The sequence below is a fragment of the Odontesthes bonariensis genome, chromosome 8 (assembly GCF_027942865.1).
Source record: "Odontesthes bonariensis isolate fOdoBon6 chromosome 8, fOdoBon6.hap1, whole genome shotgun sequence".
NCBI classification, from domain to species: Eukaryota; Metazoa; Chordata; class Actinopteri; order Atheriniformes; family Atherinopsidae; genus Odontesthes; species Odontesthes bonariensis.
In genome coordinates this window covers 25,628,546-25,646,985 of record NC_134513.1, presented here as the reverse complement: position 1 = coordinate 25,646,985, position 18,440 = coordinate 25,628,546, and the positions used below count along the sequence as shown (strand labels likewise).

Below are 18,440 nucleotides of genomic sequence, written 5' to 3'. Positions count from 1 at the left end.
TCCAAAAACCTTGGAGTGAGATTTCAGCGGGTCGGTTCGCGACACGCATCTCAGAAGTTGTTCCACAGTACAGATATATATATCTGTGTAGATATGATGTAGATACATGTATACATTTTATGAATATGCAATAGTGCAGAGTGTGGGGCCTTCCTCTAGAAAATTTTAAATTTCTTAAATGCAATTTCTTCCATTCTGGTCGATTTTAGGGTGACTAGTTAGACATGGCAAATCCTAAATCCACATCTCATTCATAGCCTACATCCTCAGCTGCCCTTCAAAAGACAATGTTGTTTAACAGAGAGAAATATAATACATTGCAAATATCAATATATAAACTCAAATCAGAAATCAAAATATTAATATTATTAATATAAACATTAACATTCTGTAACAATTGCTTACTTACTTACTTAGGCCCATTACTCATGCCTGAGCATAGGCCACCGATGATTGTCCTCCACTGCACTCGTCTCTGGGCCTTCTTCCTTAGGTCTTGCCAGCTGTTGCCTATGCTCCTCATCTCCTCCTCCATGTCTCTTCTCCAGCTGTTTTTTGGCCTTCCTCTCCTTCGTTTACCCTGTGGATTCCAGGTTAGAGCCTGGTTTGTGATGCTGGATGGTGTCTTCCTAAGGGTGTGCCCTATCCAAGACCATTTTCTCTTGAGGATCTGGCTTCCCACCGGGTTTTGTCCTGCTCTATCCCACAGCTCCAGGTTGCTGATCTTGTCTGACAACTTAATCTTAAAGATCCTTCTCAGACAAGTGTTTATAAATGTTTGTATCCTGTGTTGTGTTGCTTTTGTGGTTCTCCATGTCTCGGATCCGTAGGGCAATACTGACTTGACATTGGAGTTGAAGATCCGGAGTTTGGTGGCTATGCGAATCACTCTGGAGGCCCAGACATTCCTAAGCATGATGAAGGCTGCTCTTGCTTTCCCTATCCTGGCTGTTACATCCCTATCCGTGCCCCCCTGCCGGTCAACCACACTTCCCAAGTACACAAAGGACTCTGTCTCCTTCACCTCTTCCCCTCCAATTGTGACTGGTGTGCTGTTTGTGATGTTAATCTTCATGAGTTCAGTCTTCTTTTTGCTGATCTTAAGTCCTGTACTGATTGACGTTCTGTCCAGATGGGCTCTTTTATCTTGCATTTGTTTGTGGTTGTGTGAGAGGAGTGCCAGGTCGTCGGCAAAATCTAAATCCTCCAGCTGTGTCCAAAGTGTCCACTGGATCCCATTTCTCCCTCCTCTAGTAGTAGTCCTCATAATCCAGTCAATAACCAGTATGAAAAGAAATGGCGACAGTAAACATCCCTGACGTACTCCTGTCTTCACATTAAAGCTCTCTGTTAGCTGTCCTGCATGGGCTACTCTGCATTTCATGTCCTTATATGTGTTCCGGATTAGAGATACAAACTTCTCTGGTATCCCGTAGTGCCGCAGCAACTTCCACAAGGTGTCTCTATCTACTGTATGCTATCAAAGGCCTTCTCGTAGTCTATGAAATTGATGTAGAGAGGAGAGTTCAATTCCAGTGACTGTTCTATTATGATGCGTAGGGTGGCAATCTGGTCAGCACAGGACCTGTTCTTCCGGAAACCTGCCTGTTCATCTCGCAGTTTGACATCCACTACATCCCTCATTCTCTCCAGGACAATTCTGTTGAACACTTTCCCTGCTGTTGACAGTAGCATAATCCCTCTGTAGTTGTTACAATTACCAAGATCCCCCTTCTTCGGTAGTTTAACGAGTATGCCCTCCCTCCACTCCAGGGGAACCTGCTCCTCTTCCCAAATCCTATTGAAAAGGCTGTGCAGCATGTTGACTGAGCTCACTATGTCCGCCTTGAGGGCCTCTGCTGGTACTTCATCTGGTCCTGCTGACTTCCCGTTCTTTAAAGACATGATGGCCTTCTTGATCTCTACCTTTGTAGGTTTTCCAGTGTTGATAGGTAGCTCTGTATTTGCAGGTGGTATATCTGGAGGTGCCACTGGGGCTGGTCTGTTTAATAGCTCATTAAAGTGTTCTGCCCATCTTCTAAGTTGCTGTTCTGTTGTTGTAAGTGGGTTGCCCTCTTTGTCCTTAGCTGGTTTCTCTACTTGTTGGAATTTACCTGCTAGCTTTCTTGTCGTCAGGTAGAGCTCTCTCAGGTTTCCCTTCCCTGCAGCTTCCTCTGCCTGCTTGGCTAGGTCCTCAAAGTGGTCTCTTTTGTCCTTTTTGATGCTCTTTTTAACTTCCTTGTCTGCTGCTGTGTAGGCCTCCTGTGCCCTTGCCTTCTCTGCTCTTGTCCGGCTTGTGTTCAATACCTCTTTCTTTTGTTTCCTCCTTTCTAGCTTCTTCATAGTGTGGAAGGTCATCCACTCCTTGTGATGTTGTTTCGTCTTGCCCAAGACCTCCTAACATGTGTCAAGCCAGCCCTTTTTGGCCTGTTGCCACTGGTTCTCAATATCTATATCCTCCTCTTTAAAGAGTTCCTGCAGTGGCTGAAACCTGTTAGAAATGCTGAGTTTGAATGCTGTCTGGATGTCCTTATCCTTGAGCAGGCCTACATTGAATCTTTTACGTGGATTGGTGTTTGTGGAGTATTTCTTCAGCCTCAGCCGTGCTGACGTCACAATAAGGTGGTGGTCTGATGACACATCTGCCCCCCTCATCACCCTTACATCACGCCACAGTCGTCGGAACTTCCGGTTGATGCACATGTGGTCGATCTGGTTTTCTGTGAAGTGGTCGGGTGATCTCCATGTGGCTTTGTGGATTTGTTTGTGCATAAAGATGCTGCCTCCTATCACTAGTTGATTGAGCGAACACAGATCTGCAAATCTTGTAACAATTGCGACCATCAAAAAATAACCATTCATCAGGGTTGCTGATCCATTTTTTTGTTTGCCTTTTCTTGGTGTCTTTTTTTTTTTTTTGCCTTTTTTGTCTCTTTTTTTTTGCCTTTAATGTCCATATCCAAAGTGTCTCTCTTCAATTTCCAACTCATACAGTACAGTCCCCTCCAAAAGGCTACCAGGCACACACACACCACCAGACAGACACAGACAGACAGACAGACAGACAGACAGACAGACAGACAGACAGACAGGCACACACACACCACCAGACAGACACAGACAGACAGACAGACAGACAGACAGACAGACAGACAGACAGACAGACAGACACACACACACCACCAGGCACAAAAAAACCCAGAAGATATCAGTGTGTGCATATCTAATCATCACATCGTAAAGAACTGTTAAAGCGGGTTGTGGCAGACTTTGCGTTTTTCACTATCTGAGCCGGGGGCTCATACTTGTAGCACGGCTCTAGGTCGTTCATTTTTATGCACATAATGGAAGAGAGGGTACCATCGAGTGAAAGCCTACTTCTTGTATTACCTTACTGATTTCGCGGCTTCTCAGTGAAGTGGTAAATTCTGTCCTTCAGACTGAACTGGCCGCGCTCACTTGAATGGAATAACACTACATCTTTTTTGATTTCTTTCTTTTATTTTTTTTTTTCCTTTTTAATTGTTTTATTGCCTTCTTGTGATTTTATGTAGCTGTAAAGCACTTTGAATTGCCCTGTGTATGAATTGTGCTCTATAAATAAAATTGCCTTGCCTTGCCTTGCCTTACATTGCTGTAGTGAGACAGCGCTGCGTTACCAATCAGATTTGGCCTTGGCAGACCGACGTCACTGACGTACCGACTGACGTAATGACAAGCCGTTTCCAGCGAATCAACAATCAGAGAGGGATTAGACGCTCTGCTGTGGTCCAATCATGAGTTTAAGCATTCAGAGATAGAACGAGAGTGAAAAAAATCAACACAGAAAGAAAAAATTATCTAGCGTGAGATTTCTTTGTTAAGTGTGAGAGCGTGACACTGAGTCTGAAAGAGTGAGTGTCACGGCAGATGCGTGAGAGTTGTCAACCCTGCATTTTGTTTATCCTGATCCTGATGACCAACGTTAAATGAAAATGTAAACAAACCTTAGCTGTAATAAGATGGCGACCACCGGCTCCAGGGACGATCCACTGATGTAGGCATGTGACCCAGCCTGACACAAAGTACTTGTAGGCATCCAAACTTTAAAACGCTTTCAGATCACTACCTGTGTATGGATTGTTAATCACATACGGGTACAGATCATGAGGGGTGAAGTCGGGTAATGATGACATCGCCGTGAACTTCCGAACGTCAGTGAACCATCCTGATGGAAGCAGGTAAACGTTATTCTCTACGCCAGCTAATCTAAACTTTTCTAAATACCTCTCCCTCTGCTCACCCTGTAAATGCCCTACGTCGCTGGACAGTGAAGGTGTTTTCTGCATTTTATTTTAGTCCTTTATTTTAGTTTTTTATTTTAGTTTTCTCGTATTGCATTCAAACTGCAGTCCACTACATGTCCAAAATGGGAGCTTGCTGGAACGGAGCTGGCCCAAATTGTGGAGGGAACTGAGGAGGTCAAAGGTCATCTGTTCGTGTGCATGTTGCACAGGGGCAGCCGGGAGAGTGCTGATTGGAGGGAGAGGCTCCATGGCCAGGTGCAGCTGTTGAGAGAGAACTGTACCTTTCAGCAGCATGTTCCCCACCTTCCTCTTGTCCCTCCTAAGCAGCCTAGAAGACAAACATTCATTATTTTATATGTGTAAGCCTATCCTCCCCCCCTAAGGTTATTACATACAGTGTATTACGTATTTTCTAACAAGCATGCAGGTGGAGGCTTTTCTTGAGGTTAAATATTTATATACATGTATATACAGTAGATACTGTCTTAGCTGTATGGGGAAGGTAAATGAAATAACACATACCATGCAGAGACCGTGGTGTTGTTCACCGGCACCAGAGCCAGCGTCGTCTGGACCAGGACAACCCTGCTGTCCTCCAGCAGCTGTCTAATGTGGCTGTACACACTCACAGTGGACTGAGGGATGGGCAGGGTTTTCCCCTTCATGTCCTTGGGCCTGTTGTGTGACTGCTGGAACTCCTTGGCCAGTCTGAGGCAGACACACTCACTGACCCTGTGGACTTCGGGGTCCCGGGCTGCTTGGCCGTGAGTCATGTACAGTCTGTGGGAGAGAAGTGTGATATGATCTGGACCGTGAACAAGGTTGTAAAGCCACGAAGAACCAAGTGACAATGTCAGTAGGGATTGCAATAAAGTAATTTACACTTAATAACATGTGTTTCTCTTAGTCAATGATTTGCATTGAACCAAAATGATAGAAAGCACCTCTCTGCCGCCTGCTGTCCAGGAGCAGAGCCACTCGGCTTCCTCGGTGCTCTCCACGGTCCTCCTGATGCCCGCGCTTTCTTCCTAGCCTTCTGGGTATAGCTAAATGGTGAAAGAGACATCCATATTCTTCATTCAGCCCATGGAGTGTATGTTTAATTCTGGTGCACAAAATAATTACTATTTTGTACCTTGAAGGCTTCTTGTCCATGGCATGGAGAGCTGTGTAGAGGTGGACTATTTCCTCCTCCTCCTTGGCTGACAAGGCTGTGATGGTGCGATTCAAGCCTAGTAGGTAGGATGCTAGGGCATCAACTGCCTCCCACCCTGCAACACCTCTCCAGTCACATTGACTGGTCCGAAAAGTGAGAAAAAGAATAACCAAGCAAATAAATGTACACTCTTGTTTCTAATATGTGAGCCATGCTGATTTTACATTCATTTATCTTATTAAAATGTAACCACATTTACTTCAGTTAAATATTATGTTTTAGAGTAAGGTGTTACAGAAAGTGTTATTGAGCTCTGTGACGAGGGGTCCGGGTTCAGCGTCACCCATAACAGCACTCAGAGGATCACCAGCCCCTATCGCAGCTGACTGGCCCACAATGTCAGGCGTGCTGATGGTGTCATCTGGCTCCTCCTCCTCCTCCAGCACCTGCGAGGGGACTTCAGGGACCTGCGATGGAGCCAGGAGGTCACCTCTGTTGGTCTGGGCCAATAAATATTCCACTCCTATGCGCTCGCCTGTAACCAGTATAAACACAAAGATGAAGAAAGGACATGCATACACATCCATCTCCTCCATGAGTAGCACAATCATCCCACAACAGAAATGCATGTCCTCTGAGTAGGGGGCAGCCTAAGGAAGAGAGGAGGAGGGGATGTAATACTCAATCAATGTTGCTTAGTTTGTCGTGTCACCATGTCTCCTCTCCCAGCCTCTATGTCTCCTCTCCCTGTCTCTGTGTCTCCTCTCCCTGCCTCTGTGTCTCCTCTCCCTGCCTCTGTGTCTCCTCTCCCTGCCTCTGTGTCTCCTCTCCCTGTCTCTGTGTCTCTCTGTCTCCTCTCCCTGCCTCTGTGTCTCCTCTCCCTGCCTCTGTGTCTCCTCTCCCTGCCTCTGTGTCTCTGTGTGTCCTCTCCCTGTCTCCGTGTCTCCTCTCCCTGTCTCCGTGTCTCCTCTCCCTGCCTCTGTGTCTCCTCTCCCTGTCTCCGTGTCTCCTCTCCCTGCCTCTGTGTCTCCTCTCCCTCTCTCCGTGTCTCCTCTCCCTGCCTCTGTGTCTCCTCTCCCTGCCTCTGTGTCTCCTCTCCCTGTCTCTGTGTCTCCTCTCCCTGTCTCCGTGTCTCCTCTCCCTGTCTCTGTGTCTCCTCTCCCTGTCTCTTTGTCTCCTCTCCCTGTCTCTGTGTCTCCTCTCCCTGTCTCCGTGTCTCCTCTCCCTGTCTCCGTGTCTCCTCTCCCTGCCTCTGTGTCTCCTCTCCCTGCCTCTGTGTCTCCTCTCCCTGCCTCTGTGTCTCCTCTCCCTGTCTCTTTGTCTCCTCTCCCTGTCTCTGTGTCTTCTCTCCCTGCCTCTGTGTCTCCTCTCCCTGTCTCTGTGTCTCCTCTCCCTGCCTCTGCGCCGACTCGGACTCGACCTGCCTCCATCTGAACCTCTGCTGCCTTACTGGAGCCAGCGGCTAATGACAGATGTGCTGGCTGGGGGGGGGGGGGGGGTTACAAAAAGAGGGCCATGCTACATGCAACTCAGAATCCTACACTCACAGTTTTCTCCAGAATTGTGCAGATATATATTGTTCAATAAATAAATCCACATGCTGCAGTGGCTTATCAGGACTTAGTAAATCATTTCACCTACCTTGTGGAACCCACAGGAGCACAGAAGGCATCCCCGGAACAGATCCTTTGTGTGGTTCTGCAGGGGACAAGCATCAATTTTCTCCAGGGCCCTTTTCCACTTCTTGGCCCCTGGACGTTTGCCAGTAGAGAAGTGGTATTGGCCCTGGGCATATTTTACACAGATGTCCCTCCAGTAAGCATCAGGTTTCCCTGTCTTAGTCATCTGCAAACATTAATAAAACAGGTTAATGTAAAGCTCGGCTATGTGTACAGAGGGTATGAATTCATCCCCCTTTCACAAAAATAGAATCATTATTATCTAAATGTGGTTGCATGTAGGGATGTTTGAGGTTGTTTGATTTAAAATTGGGCGAAACAAAAGCAATTGCAGCACCGTCGCCTCACAGCAAGAAGGTTCCAGGTTCAACACCCAGCTGGGGCCTTTCTGTGTGGCGTTTGCATGTTCTCCCCGTGTATGCGTGGGTTCTCTCCGGGTACTCCGGCTTCCTCCCACTGTCCAAAAAATCATGCTTGTTAGGTTGATTGGCATCTCTAAATTGTCCTTAGGAGTGAGTGTGAGCGTACATGGTTGTTTGTCTCGTTTGTCTCTATGTGGCCCTGCGATGGACTGGCGGCCTGTCCAGGGTGTACCCCGCCTCTCGCCCATTGACTGCTGGGATAGGCTCCAGCCCGCCCGCGACCCAATCGACGGATTCAGCGGTATAGATAATGGATGGATGGATGGAAAAGCAATTGCACTTAGGACAAGTCAAATTTAGGGTTGGGGTTATTACAATCTCTTCAGTATATACCCAAATGTGGAAGGCAAATTAGGTCAAATTATAAAGGGCTTGCTTTCCAGGTAAAATGTGGCGGGATTTATGTCCACACTCCTCAGAAATCTTTTAGGTGTTCTTCTGGTGAGAGGCCTTAAACATCACAGAAAATAATAATGGACTTACTGTGCTTTCTATGTTAAAATTCTCAGAATATTCCTTCCCTATTCTCACTTGTATTTTTCTTCCTTCTAAATTTTTTTAATCCATTTAAACATACAACCATTTATACCCATTCTTCTAATTTGAACTAATAACCCTTCTCTCCACATCATATCATACGCTCTTTCAATATAAAAAAATACTGCTACAACACTCTCTTTATTTACGTGAGCCTTTCTTATTTCATTCTCTAGACATATTACTGGATCCATTGTACTCCTCCCTCTCCTAAATCCACTTTGATACTTTGATATAAGTCCTTTACTTTCTATATAATATAACAATCTTTCATTTATCATTCTCTCCATTATTTTACATATATTGGATGTTAAAGCTCTTGGTCTATAATTTTAGATTTTTGGTTTTGATTCATCTTTTCCTGGCTTTCTAATTGGTATAACCACAGCTTCTTTCCAACTTGTTGGTAATTCTCCCTCCTCCCAAATTCTATTATACAATTCCAATCAAATATTTTTAGAAAATTCACTTAAATTACTTATCATTCCATAACAAATCTGATCTTTCCTGGAGCTGATCATTTATATTTTTAAACTGCCCTATTCAATTCCATTATTGTAAATGACATATTCAATAAATCTTTTGATTCGACCATTTTCTCCAATAACTCCTTATTTTCCAGAATTGTCTTTTCTCGCCCTACTACACTGATATTTTCAGAACTATGAATTCTAACAAACACTTTTCTCAACATCTCTGCCTTATCTTTATTTTTCACTGCTGTTGTTTCTCCATTATTTAATCTTGGATATCCATTCACTCTTTTAATTCCTTTCATTCTTTTAATCACTTTTAACAGTTCTTTTTACCTTCACTTGCAATTTTTTGTATTCATTCAAATTCTGAGTGCTATGATTTCTTTTTAATACTTTAAAGGCTTTATTTTGTTTCTTCAATAGCTGCAGTACATTCCATTGTCCACCATGGTACCAACTTCCTTTCCTTTTTCCCACCTTTTATCCTTATAGTTTGACTAGCCACTTCTACAAGAGCATTATATATATAAAGATTAAAATCCTCAATACTACTATTTAAATCCACTTTTGGTATTTTTAATTCACTATTATCTGAATGAGCCCTGAATCTTCTAAATCTAATTATACCTGATGAGCAACAGCTCTGTCACCTCCACGAGGAGCTGATTTAAACCTCACAGGTGGGTTGGGATGTTGTTTGTTGACTGGAACAATGGGAGCTGTTGGAGTCCTGCTGATTTCTGTGCTGATGGCTTGGCTGGCCAAAGGTTTTTCATTTTGTCTGCTCTTTTTGGTGTTAAGTCCTAAAACTGGATTGTGTCTGTTGTTCTGTCTCACGATTAGCATTTGTGCAAAATATGCTCTCTCCATAGGATCATGTTGGCCAATAGTTGGGATGAATCATGGAGCTGCCAGTGAGGTTCAGAAAAAGCAAAGCGGTAAGGACAGCTGTAAAAAATGTTTTAAAGCTGTAGGTTTTCATAGTAACTCAATGCCTTTTGTGTCATAGACTTGTCTTCAAGGAAACCCCTTGAACTTGTCCAGCCAATGGATTCCATGTTGGGGAAGAACTCAAAAGAAGGTATGCATATTGAGTTTGAGTCTTCCTTGGGTGGTGAAACTTTATAAACTGCGTTTGAGCATCGACTGGAAAATGCTTTTCAGAAGACTTCTGTTTGAACAGTGACCCGTTTCAATCTGCTGCTGTCTACTTGACTTCTGCATAGTTGTATAGTACGTGTCAGGATATGGTAAAGCCCTTTAAAGCTTTGTCACACTGCAAGGAAAGCAACTAAACTGAGTTTAATGCCATATATTGGGGCAGGTCTGAAGTATTTGCATTTTCTGTTTATGACTAACTTGTCTATATTTCTCAATCTACTTTTGAACTTCTTTGCAGTCTTAATGGAAAGCAAAGAAGTTAAAACTGCTGCATCCATTGGCAACATGAAATATAAGCAAGCTGAAATCTCACAAGTAAATCTGAAGGCTAAAAGAGAAGTGAATGTTTCTCTGGCTGCCGCCGCCAATCCGACGGAGGAACCTGCCGCAGCAGTGGCGGTTGCGGCCGCCAATCCGACAGAACCTGCCGCAGCAGTTGCGGCCGCCAATCCGACAGAACCTGCCGCAGCAGTTGCGGCCGCCAATCCGACAGAACCTGCCGCAGCAGTGGCGGCCGCCAATCCGACAGAACCTGCCGCAGCAGTGGCGGCCGCCAATCCGACAGAACCTGCCGCAGCAGTGGCGGCCGCCAATCCGACAGAACCTGCCGCAGCAGTGGCGGCCGCCAATCCGACAGAACCTGCCGCAGCAGTGGCGGCCGCCAATCCGACAGAACCTGCCGCAGCGGTTGCGGCCGCCAATCCGACAGAACCTGCCGCAGCAGTGGCGGCCGCCAATCCGACAGAACCTGCCGCAGCAGTGGCGGCCGCCAATCCGACAGAACCTGCCGCAGCAGTGGCGGCCGCCAATCCGACAGAACCTGCCGCAGCAGTGGCGGCCGCCAATCCGACAGAACCTGCCGCAGCAGTGGCGGCCGCCAATCCGACAGAACCTGCCGCAGCGGTTGCGGCCGCCAATCCGACAGAACCTGCCGCAGCAGTGGCGGCCGCCAATCCGACGGAAGAAGCTGCCGCAGCAGTGGCGGCCGCCAATCCGACGGAAGAAGCTGCCGCAGCAGTGGCGGCCGCCAATCCGACGGAAGAAGCTGCCGCAGCAGTGGCGGCCGCCAATCCGACGGAAGAAGCTGCCGCAGCAGTGGCGGCCGCCAATCCGACGGAAGAAGCTGCCGCAGCAGTGGCGGCCGCCAATCCGACGGAAGAAGCTGCCGCAGCAGTGGCGGCCGCCAATCCGACGGAAGAAGCTGCCGCAGCAGTGGCGGCCGCCAATCCGACGGAAGAAGCTGCCGCAGCAGTGGCGGCCGCCAATCCGACGGAAGAAGCTGCCGCAGCAGTGGCGGCCGCCAATCCGACGGAAGAAGCTGCCGCAGCAGTGGCGGTCGCCAATCCGACGGAAGAAGCTGCCGCAGCAGTGGCGGTCGCCAATCCGACGGAAGAAGCTGCCGCAGCAGTGGCGGTCGCCAATCCGACGGAAGAAGCTGCCGCAGCAGTGGCGGTCGCCAATCCGACGGAAGAAGCTGCCGCAGCAGTGGCGGTCGCCGCCGCCAATCCGACGGAAGAAGCTGTCGTCTAAGGCGGCTGTCATGAAGCTGTCTAACTTGCCAGCCTGAACCTCTTTTTAAATAAAACGGTGGTATTGTACAATGTGTGCTGCTGAAACCAATTCTTTGGCTCCAAATAATTTATTTATTCGTCTCGATGGAAGGGTGGCTGTCGAAGGCCTAAGGAAGGGAACCAGGGAGAAATATCTTCATGTTTGGAAATGGATTTAATTTGGAGGGAACTATTTGGAGCTGCATATTCTTATAGATGCAGCACCTCAACATGATGGCTCTGTACAGCCAGTTGCCAGCAGGGTCCTATCCAGTTTTCAGCCAAGTAACACCACCCCCAGCCATAACAAAGTAGTAATGTCCTTAATCAAGGAAGTGAGCTGCAATGCCTTTTCTCCACATGGGGAGGAGCAGTGACTGTTGAAGCTAAAACTGTGTACAGCTGTCTCTGTATTTTTAGTTTGGCTCGTGGAGTCATCTGAAAGTAAAATATTATGCCAGAAGTCCTTTTAAATGGTGATGAAGATGTAGGCGCCTACAATGGTTTTTACTTCCTCCTGAAGAGTGCAGACGTCTCTGCTTCCTCCTGCTGCTTACAGCTTTATTCACTTTTAAATCATTCTACTTCTTTCCGCAAGTCTTGGATATAATTTTATTTGAGGTATAATGTGATCGACACCTCCACCTCTCGGTGTCTAATGAATGAGTTAATGCGATAACAAGTTGACTCGCCCAGCCCTGTTTAAAATAATGGATGAAAGTAAACTAAACCCAAATTAATAAATGAAATAAAATTCAGCTGTCAGCTAAACTAAAAAAGGTAGGTATTGAGCCTCTTTTTAAAAACAACAGTCTCTGCAGCCCTGAGGTTCTCTGGCAGGTCCATAATAATGAAACGACGTCTCAACATAAGTTTTTGTTCCAACTTTAGGAACAACTAAAAGGCCGGTACCAGAGGACTTCAGGGTCCGCGAGGGCCAATAATTTAAAAGCAGATCAGAAAAATAAGACATTTATAAACAACTGAAAGAACCTTAAAATCAATCCTCAAACGGACGGGGAGCCAATGCAACGGTTTTAAACCTGGTGTCATGTGTTCCCGCCCTCTGGTCCTCGTCAGCACACGTGCAGCTGATTCTGTAGTAATTGTCGGTTAGAAATACTTTTTTTTGGGAAGACGAGAGCAGGGCATTGCAATAATCTATTCTACTAGAAATAAAAGCATGCATCAGCACCTCCGTGCTGGCAAGAGAGAGAAATGGGTGAACTCTGGCAATATTTTTAAGATGATAAAATCCTGTCTTACATTTCTATTTCATTCTATTTGTTACATTTCTAATATGTTGGATAAAATCCAGCTCAGAGTAAAAAATCTGACCAGTGATGACATGTTTAGCCGCATGTCGTCCTACAATCACTGGTTGTCTAGATGGTGTCCAGCAAACAACGTGGGCTACATAGATAATTGGCAATCTTTCTGGAGAAAACCTGGTCTGATGAGGAGAGACGGCATCCATCCCACTTTGGAAGGAGCTGCTCTCATTTCTAGAAATATGGATGAATTTATTTGCCACCCTAAAACATGACAACCCAGGGTTCAGACCAGGATGCAGAGTTGTAGTCTTACACACTTCTCTGCAGCTTCCCACCTGCTGCTACCCACCCAATCAATTAACACAAAAGGAGCAAATCCTCTTGTGCAAAAAGAAATTAAAACAAAAACTTTAACTGAACAAAAACATCAAACTATTAAATGTGGTTTGCTGAATATCAGATCTCTCCTTTCCAAGTCTCTGTTAGTGAATGAGTTGATGTGTGATCATCATATTGATATATTTTGTCTTACAGAAACCTGGCTGCAGCAGGAGGATCATGTTAGCATTAATGAAGCAACTCCCTCTGACTGTTTAAATGTTCACGTTCTTGGAACCACAGGCAGAGGAGGAGGAGTGGCAGCTATCTTCAGATCAGGGTTAGGCCGATTTCAGACCAGAGCGTGGCGTGGCGGCAGCGAAACGACGGCAGTCTTACGCCGGTTATCAGGCGGTGTGTTCAACTTGGCTTTTCACACCGGACAGTCCGCGGCCGCGGTAGTTCTGCTCCAGCCCTGTCTGCATTCCCCATTCATTTCAACGGGACACCGCCGGCCGCCGCCGGCCGCCGCCGGCCGCTGCCGTCCAAAGTCCGCTCGAGTTCTATTTTCCAAAAGCAGCGCGGGACGGAGGCGTCTCCGCGCCGCTACCGCCCGACTACCGCCGCGTCGGTGTGCAAGGACAGATCTGTTTCCATGTATTTTCACCTCCGCCGGTGAAAATCGCTTCCGTTCTGCCACGCTTTGCCGCCCTGGTCTGAAATAGGCCTTACTAATCAGTCCCAGACCCAAGATTAGTTTGAGCTCTTTTGAATCTCTGATTCTCAGTTTTTCCCACGCAAAGTGGAAATCCCAGAAACCTCTTGTGTTTGTTGTTGTGTATCGTCCACCTGGCCCTTATTCTGAGTTTCTGTCTGAATTCTCAAAGTGTTTATCCCAGTTAGTGCTGAGTACAGATAAAGTCATTGTAGTGGGTGACTTTAATAATCATGTAGATGTTTGAAAATGACAGCCTAAATATGAACTTTAATTCTATATAGATTTTCTCAGAGTGTTCACAGACCGACTCACTGCCTTAATCACACCCTTGATCTTGTGCTGACTTATGGCATTGAGAGTGAACAGTTAACAGTGTTCCCTCATAACCCGGTCTTATCTGACCATTTTCTGATAACCTTTGAGTTTACATTACTTGACTATACAGTTTCTGAGAAGAAATTTACATATAGAAGGTGTCTATCAGAGGATGCTGTAACCAGATTTAAAGAGTTAATTCCATCATCCTTTTCTTCACTGCCATGTGCAGATATGACAGAGGACGACTACCTAAACTTTACTCCAGCAACACTTGACTCTCTTGTTGACAGCACTATAGTTTCAATGCTTACAGCACTGGCCAATGTTGCCCCTCTGAAAAGGAAGGTAATCAGTCAGAAGAGGTTGGCTCCTTGGTATAATTCACAGCTGCGTGCTTTAAAGCAGACTGCAAGAAAGCTGGAGAGACAGTGGCGTTCCTCTAATTTAGAAGAGTCTCAGTTAGTCTGGAAAGATAGTTTAATAACGTATAAGAAAGCCCTTCGTGAAGCTAGAACTGCTTATTATTCATCATTGATAGAAGAGAATAAGAATAATCCCAGGTTTCTTTTCAGCGCTGTAGCCAGTCTGACTAAGAGTCTGAGCTCTGCTGAGCCAGGTATTCCTTTAACTCTCAGCAGTGATGATTTCATGAGCTTCTTTATCAATAAAATTGTTTCTATCAGAGAGAAGATTGATGGAGTCCTTCCCACTATTATCAGTGATGTATCATCAAGTACAGCAGCTTTAGAAGTATCTTTAGAACCTGGTTTATATTTAGACGGCTTCTGCCCAGTTGATCTTTCTGAACTAACAACAGCAATAGTCTCTTCTAAACCATCAACTTGTGTTTTAGACCCAATCCCAACCAGACTGTTCAAGGAGGTATCTATAAAACCAGATGAACCCAATAGGTTGGTCAGACTACAAGCATGTCTTAAAGACATAAAGACCTGGATGACTCAGAACTGTCTGCTTCTAAATTCAGAGAAAACTGAAGTCCTTATCTTTGGACCTGAGCGCTTCAGGGAGAAATTGTCTAGCTATATAGTTACTCTAGATGGTATTTCCTTGGCTTCTAGTTCTACAGTGAGGAACCTTGGAGTTATTTTTGACCAGAACTTATCATTTGACTCGCATAAAAAACAGGTTTCTAGGACTGCCTTCTTTCATCTTCGTAATATTGTTAAAATCAGGAACATCTTGTCTCAGAGTGATGCAGAAAAACTAGTCCATGCATTTGTTACTTCAAGATTGGACTACTGTAATTCTTTATTATTGGGCTGTCCCACATATTCTCTGAAAAGCCTTCAGTTGATCCAAAATGCTGCAGCCAGAGTTCTGATGAGAACTAACAGGAGAGATCATATTTCTCCAGTTTTAGCTTCTCTTCATTGGCTCCCTGTTAAATTCAGAATAGAATTTAAGATTCTTCTCCTTACATATAAAGCTCTTAATGACCGAGCTCCATCATATCTTAAAGATCTCATTGTAAGATATTTTCCTAACAGAGCACTTCGTTCCCAAACTGCAGGTTTACTTGAGGTTCCCAGAGTTTCTAAAAGTAGAATGGGAGGCAGAGCCTTCAGTTATCAGGCCCCTCTCTTGTGGAATAAGCTGCCAGTAAATGTCCGGGAAGCAGACACCCTTTCCCCTTTTAAGACCAGGCTTAAAACTTTCCTTTTTTATAAAGCTTATAGTTAGGGATGGCTCAGGTGATCCTGAAACATCCCATAGTTAAGCTGCTATAGGCCCAGACTGCTGGGGGGCCTCATCTGTCACACCTTTCCTCACTTTACTCTCTTTATGTATATGTGACATTATTGTGGTCATTAACTCGTGTTTCCCTGTTCCAACAGATATCCTTTGAATGGTGTTACAGTGCCCCCCCCCCTCTCTGTCTTCTCAAACCCCAGCTGGTCGAGGCGGATGGCCACCCTTCCTGAGTCTGGTTCTGCCAGAGGTTTCTTCCTGTTAAAAGGGAGTCGTTTCTCTCCACAGTCGCCTCAGGCACGCTCAGGACGGGAGATTGGACCGAAAAACAAAAAGTTTTCAGTGCAATCTGTTGGTTTCCTTAGCTAGGAAATTGTTTTTGAATTGGCTCTGTATGAACAAATTGGATTATTTTATGAATAATTATGATTACAATTAATTGAATTCCAATTGGCTTGAATTGGACTTTATTATCTAAGTGCCTTGAGATGACATTTGTTGTATTTGGCGCGATATAAATAAAAATGAATTGAAAATGAAAATGAATTAAACCCAATGTACCGTCTTCTAAGTGTGCAGCACTGCTTCAACACAGAACTCTTAGAAATAAACTTCCTAATAATTCCAAGTCGGTCTGTGAATTCGTATGTGTAGTCCACTGATAGTGGATTTATGGCAAAGCTTTAGGTATAAAACCCTGGATTATACTCAAGGGCAATACCAAAGCTGTCTATGTATACAGTATATGACTATATAATGAGGTATAAGCAGTCAGCTGTGGTGTAGCTCACAGTATGTATAGCTACAGTACAAAATAAAACCTAAACATAACGTGTTTACGTGCACGAGCATGTGCTACAAATACTGAACCATTGATATTTAGCAGCTCCTCAACAGACAAAAGAGGAAATACAGAATGTTCCACGTGTTTCTAAATCTCAGCTCTGACATTAATCTGAGCTTTAAACATCTCAGAGTGCACAAAAGGCAATATGCTTGACTTTAGAAAGAATACACCCTCTGCTACGTTACAAACACATGCATGATTGTAGATCCTCTGGATGAGAGAGCTGCAGAGATATTCCTGCCGAGGAGTTAAAATTATTTTAGAGTTATTTCCAAGACTCAGCAGGTTAACTTAATACTTAAACCCGATCTCAGTTTTTCCCCCTTTAAAACCTACTAGCAGGTCCCACTAGTGAAGTGGACAAGTGATGTGTTGGACCCGTGATGATTTGGTTTCGTTTCCTTGCCATGGAAAAGTGAGACCAGCTGTTGTGATGGAGGCTAATAATGCACGGCAGTGACAGCGGGCACTGCTGTAGCCTCAGATGATTGTGTTTGGAATTAACACAAAAGACGTACTCAGGGACCAGAAGGACATGAGAGGACCGAGACCAAGACGCAACCAATTCCGGGGGCTCCTGTCCACAACACAAGCCTGACTTGCGAGTGCGGAGCAGACGCTTCCAGCCACAGCCTCATACTGTACGCATGGAAAGAGCCTGACTGCTGTCCTGGCAGCCGAGACTCAACGCCCATCTGCCATCAGCCTCTCAACCTGCTCCCTGAGGGAGGGGAGCCACAACCTCCCAACACAAAGCTGTTGATATCTCTGGGTCCTATTTATAAACTTTCGCCTCTGACGTATAATGATGTGTTATGACGTATAAATCACGTGGCATGCACGTGTTTTACATTGACGTGTGTCGTTGAGGCATTATCATCACATATGTTGTGAGCTCTTTGTGACGTATTAGAACCGAGGTTACCATGGAGACCTTCAGACCAAATCTCTGTCACACCCTTCACACTCCCAAGCGAGAGAGGAGGGGCCCACAGTGACACCCATCCCGAGTGCCTCACTGCGCAGCAAATGTGTCAGTGTTATTTTTTTTAGTGTTGGTGTAAATTAACAGGGGTTACTATTCATTTTACTCAGAATTGATCAAAATGAACTTCCCCTGCAGTTCTTTCCTGATAGTGAAAGAACTCCGTCGTTCTGAGAATCACTCTGGATTTACCCTCAGAGTCAGCACTCAGACTGCAGTCACACTTCTTGTCTTCCAAGTCTCTTCTTTCTACGGTAAGTTAAGTTTCGGTCGATAAAACGTTCTCTTTTTTAATGATTTTAGCGATTTTTTTTGTTTGTTTTATGTGGTTGACTTTGGCCTCTAGCTACCTAGCGAAGTTGTCTAGCTAGCTAACGTTAGCTTAGCTCGCTAGCCCTGGCCAACACTGCGCTGGACCAAGGTTTAGCTAACATTAGTTCCTCAAATTATTAAAAGTATCTTGAAAGGAAAGGCTTTTTGAAACAGCATTTCACCTTCATTCATCACGTCAGTGTCATGTGCGTTCCCCCTCTCTCGGCCCCTGCTTCCTGTCTGTCTGAACTTTCCTATCCATTAAAGGCACAAAAGCCCTCAAAAAATTTCTTTAAAAAAAATAAAACGTGTTAATGCGGTGGGGACGCGTCCCCGGCACTTTGTCTGATGAGCAGATTTGTCCCCACCACTTTCAAAAAGTAGAGAAAGTGCAAACGGCGCTTTCGGTGCAGAACCTAAAAACTATAATTTTATATCATGGCATTCTCCTAACCAAAGACTATTTGATCCGCTCTGCTTTCACTCTCCTTGTATAAATGCGCTTGCGATCAGCCCCCATTGCTGAATAGCAACTATGTTGAATCCGCTCCCACACACTGCGCTTGCGGTCTGCAGTCTGTTACAGTGTAATGAAAGACGTCGCTGGTGTTGCAGGTGAAGATTCGTCAGTGTTTATGATGCATATCAGGCGAGAGACAATGAATGAAAACTTATTTCACAGAGGAGTTGC

At 45.3% G+C, this 18,440-nt stretch overlaps 1 pseudogene; it reads right to left on the bottom strand.

Annotated features, from left to right (window-relative positions):
* Positions 1-409: 409 nt before the first annotated feature.
* LOC142385694 (uncharacterized) overlaps positions 410-18,440 on the bottom strand; it is a 34,901-nt pseudogene continuing 16,870 nt past the window's right edge.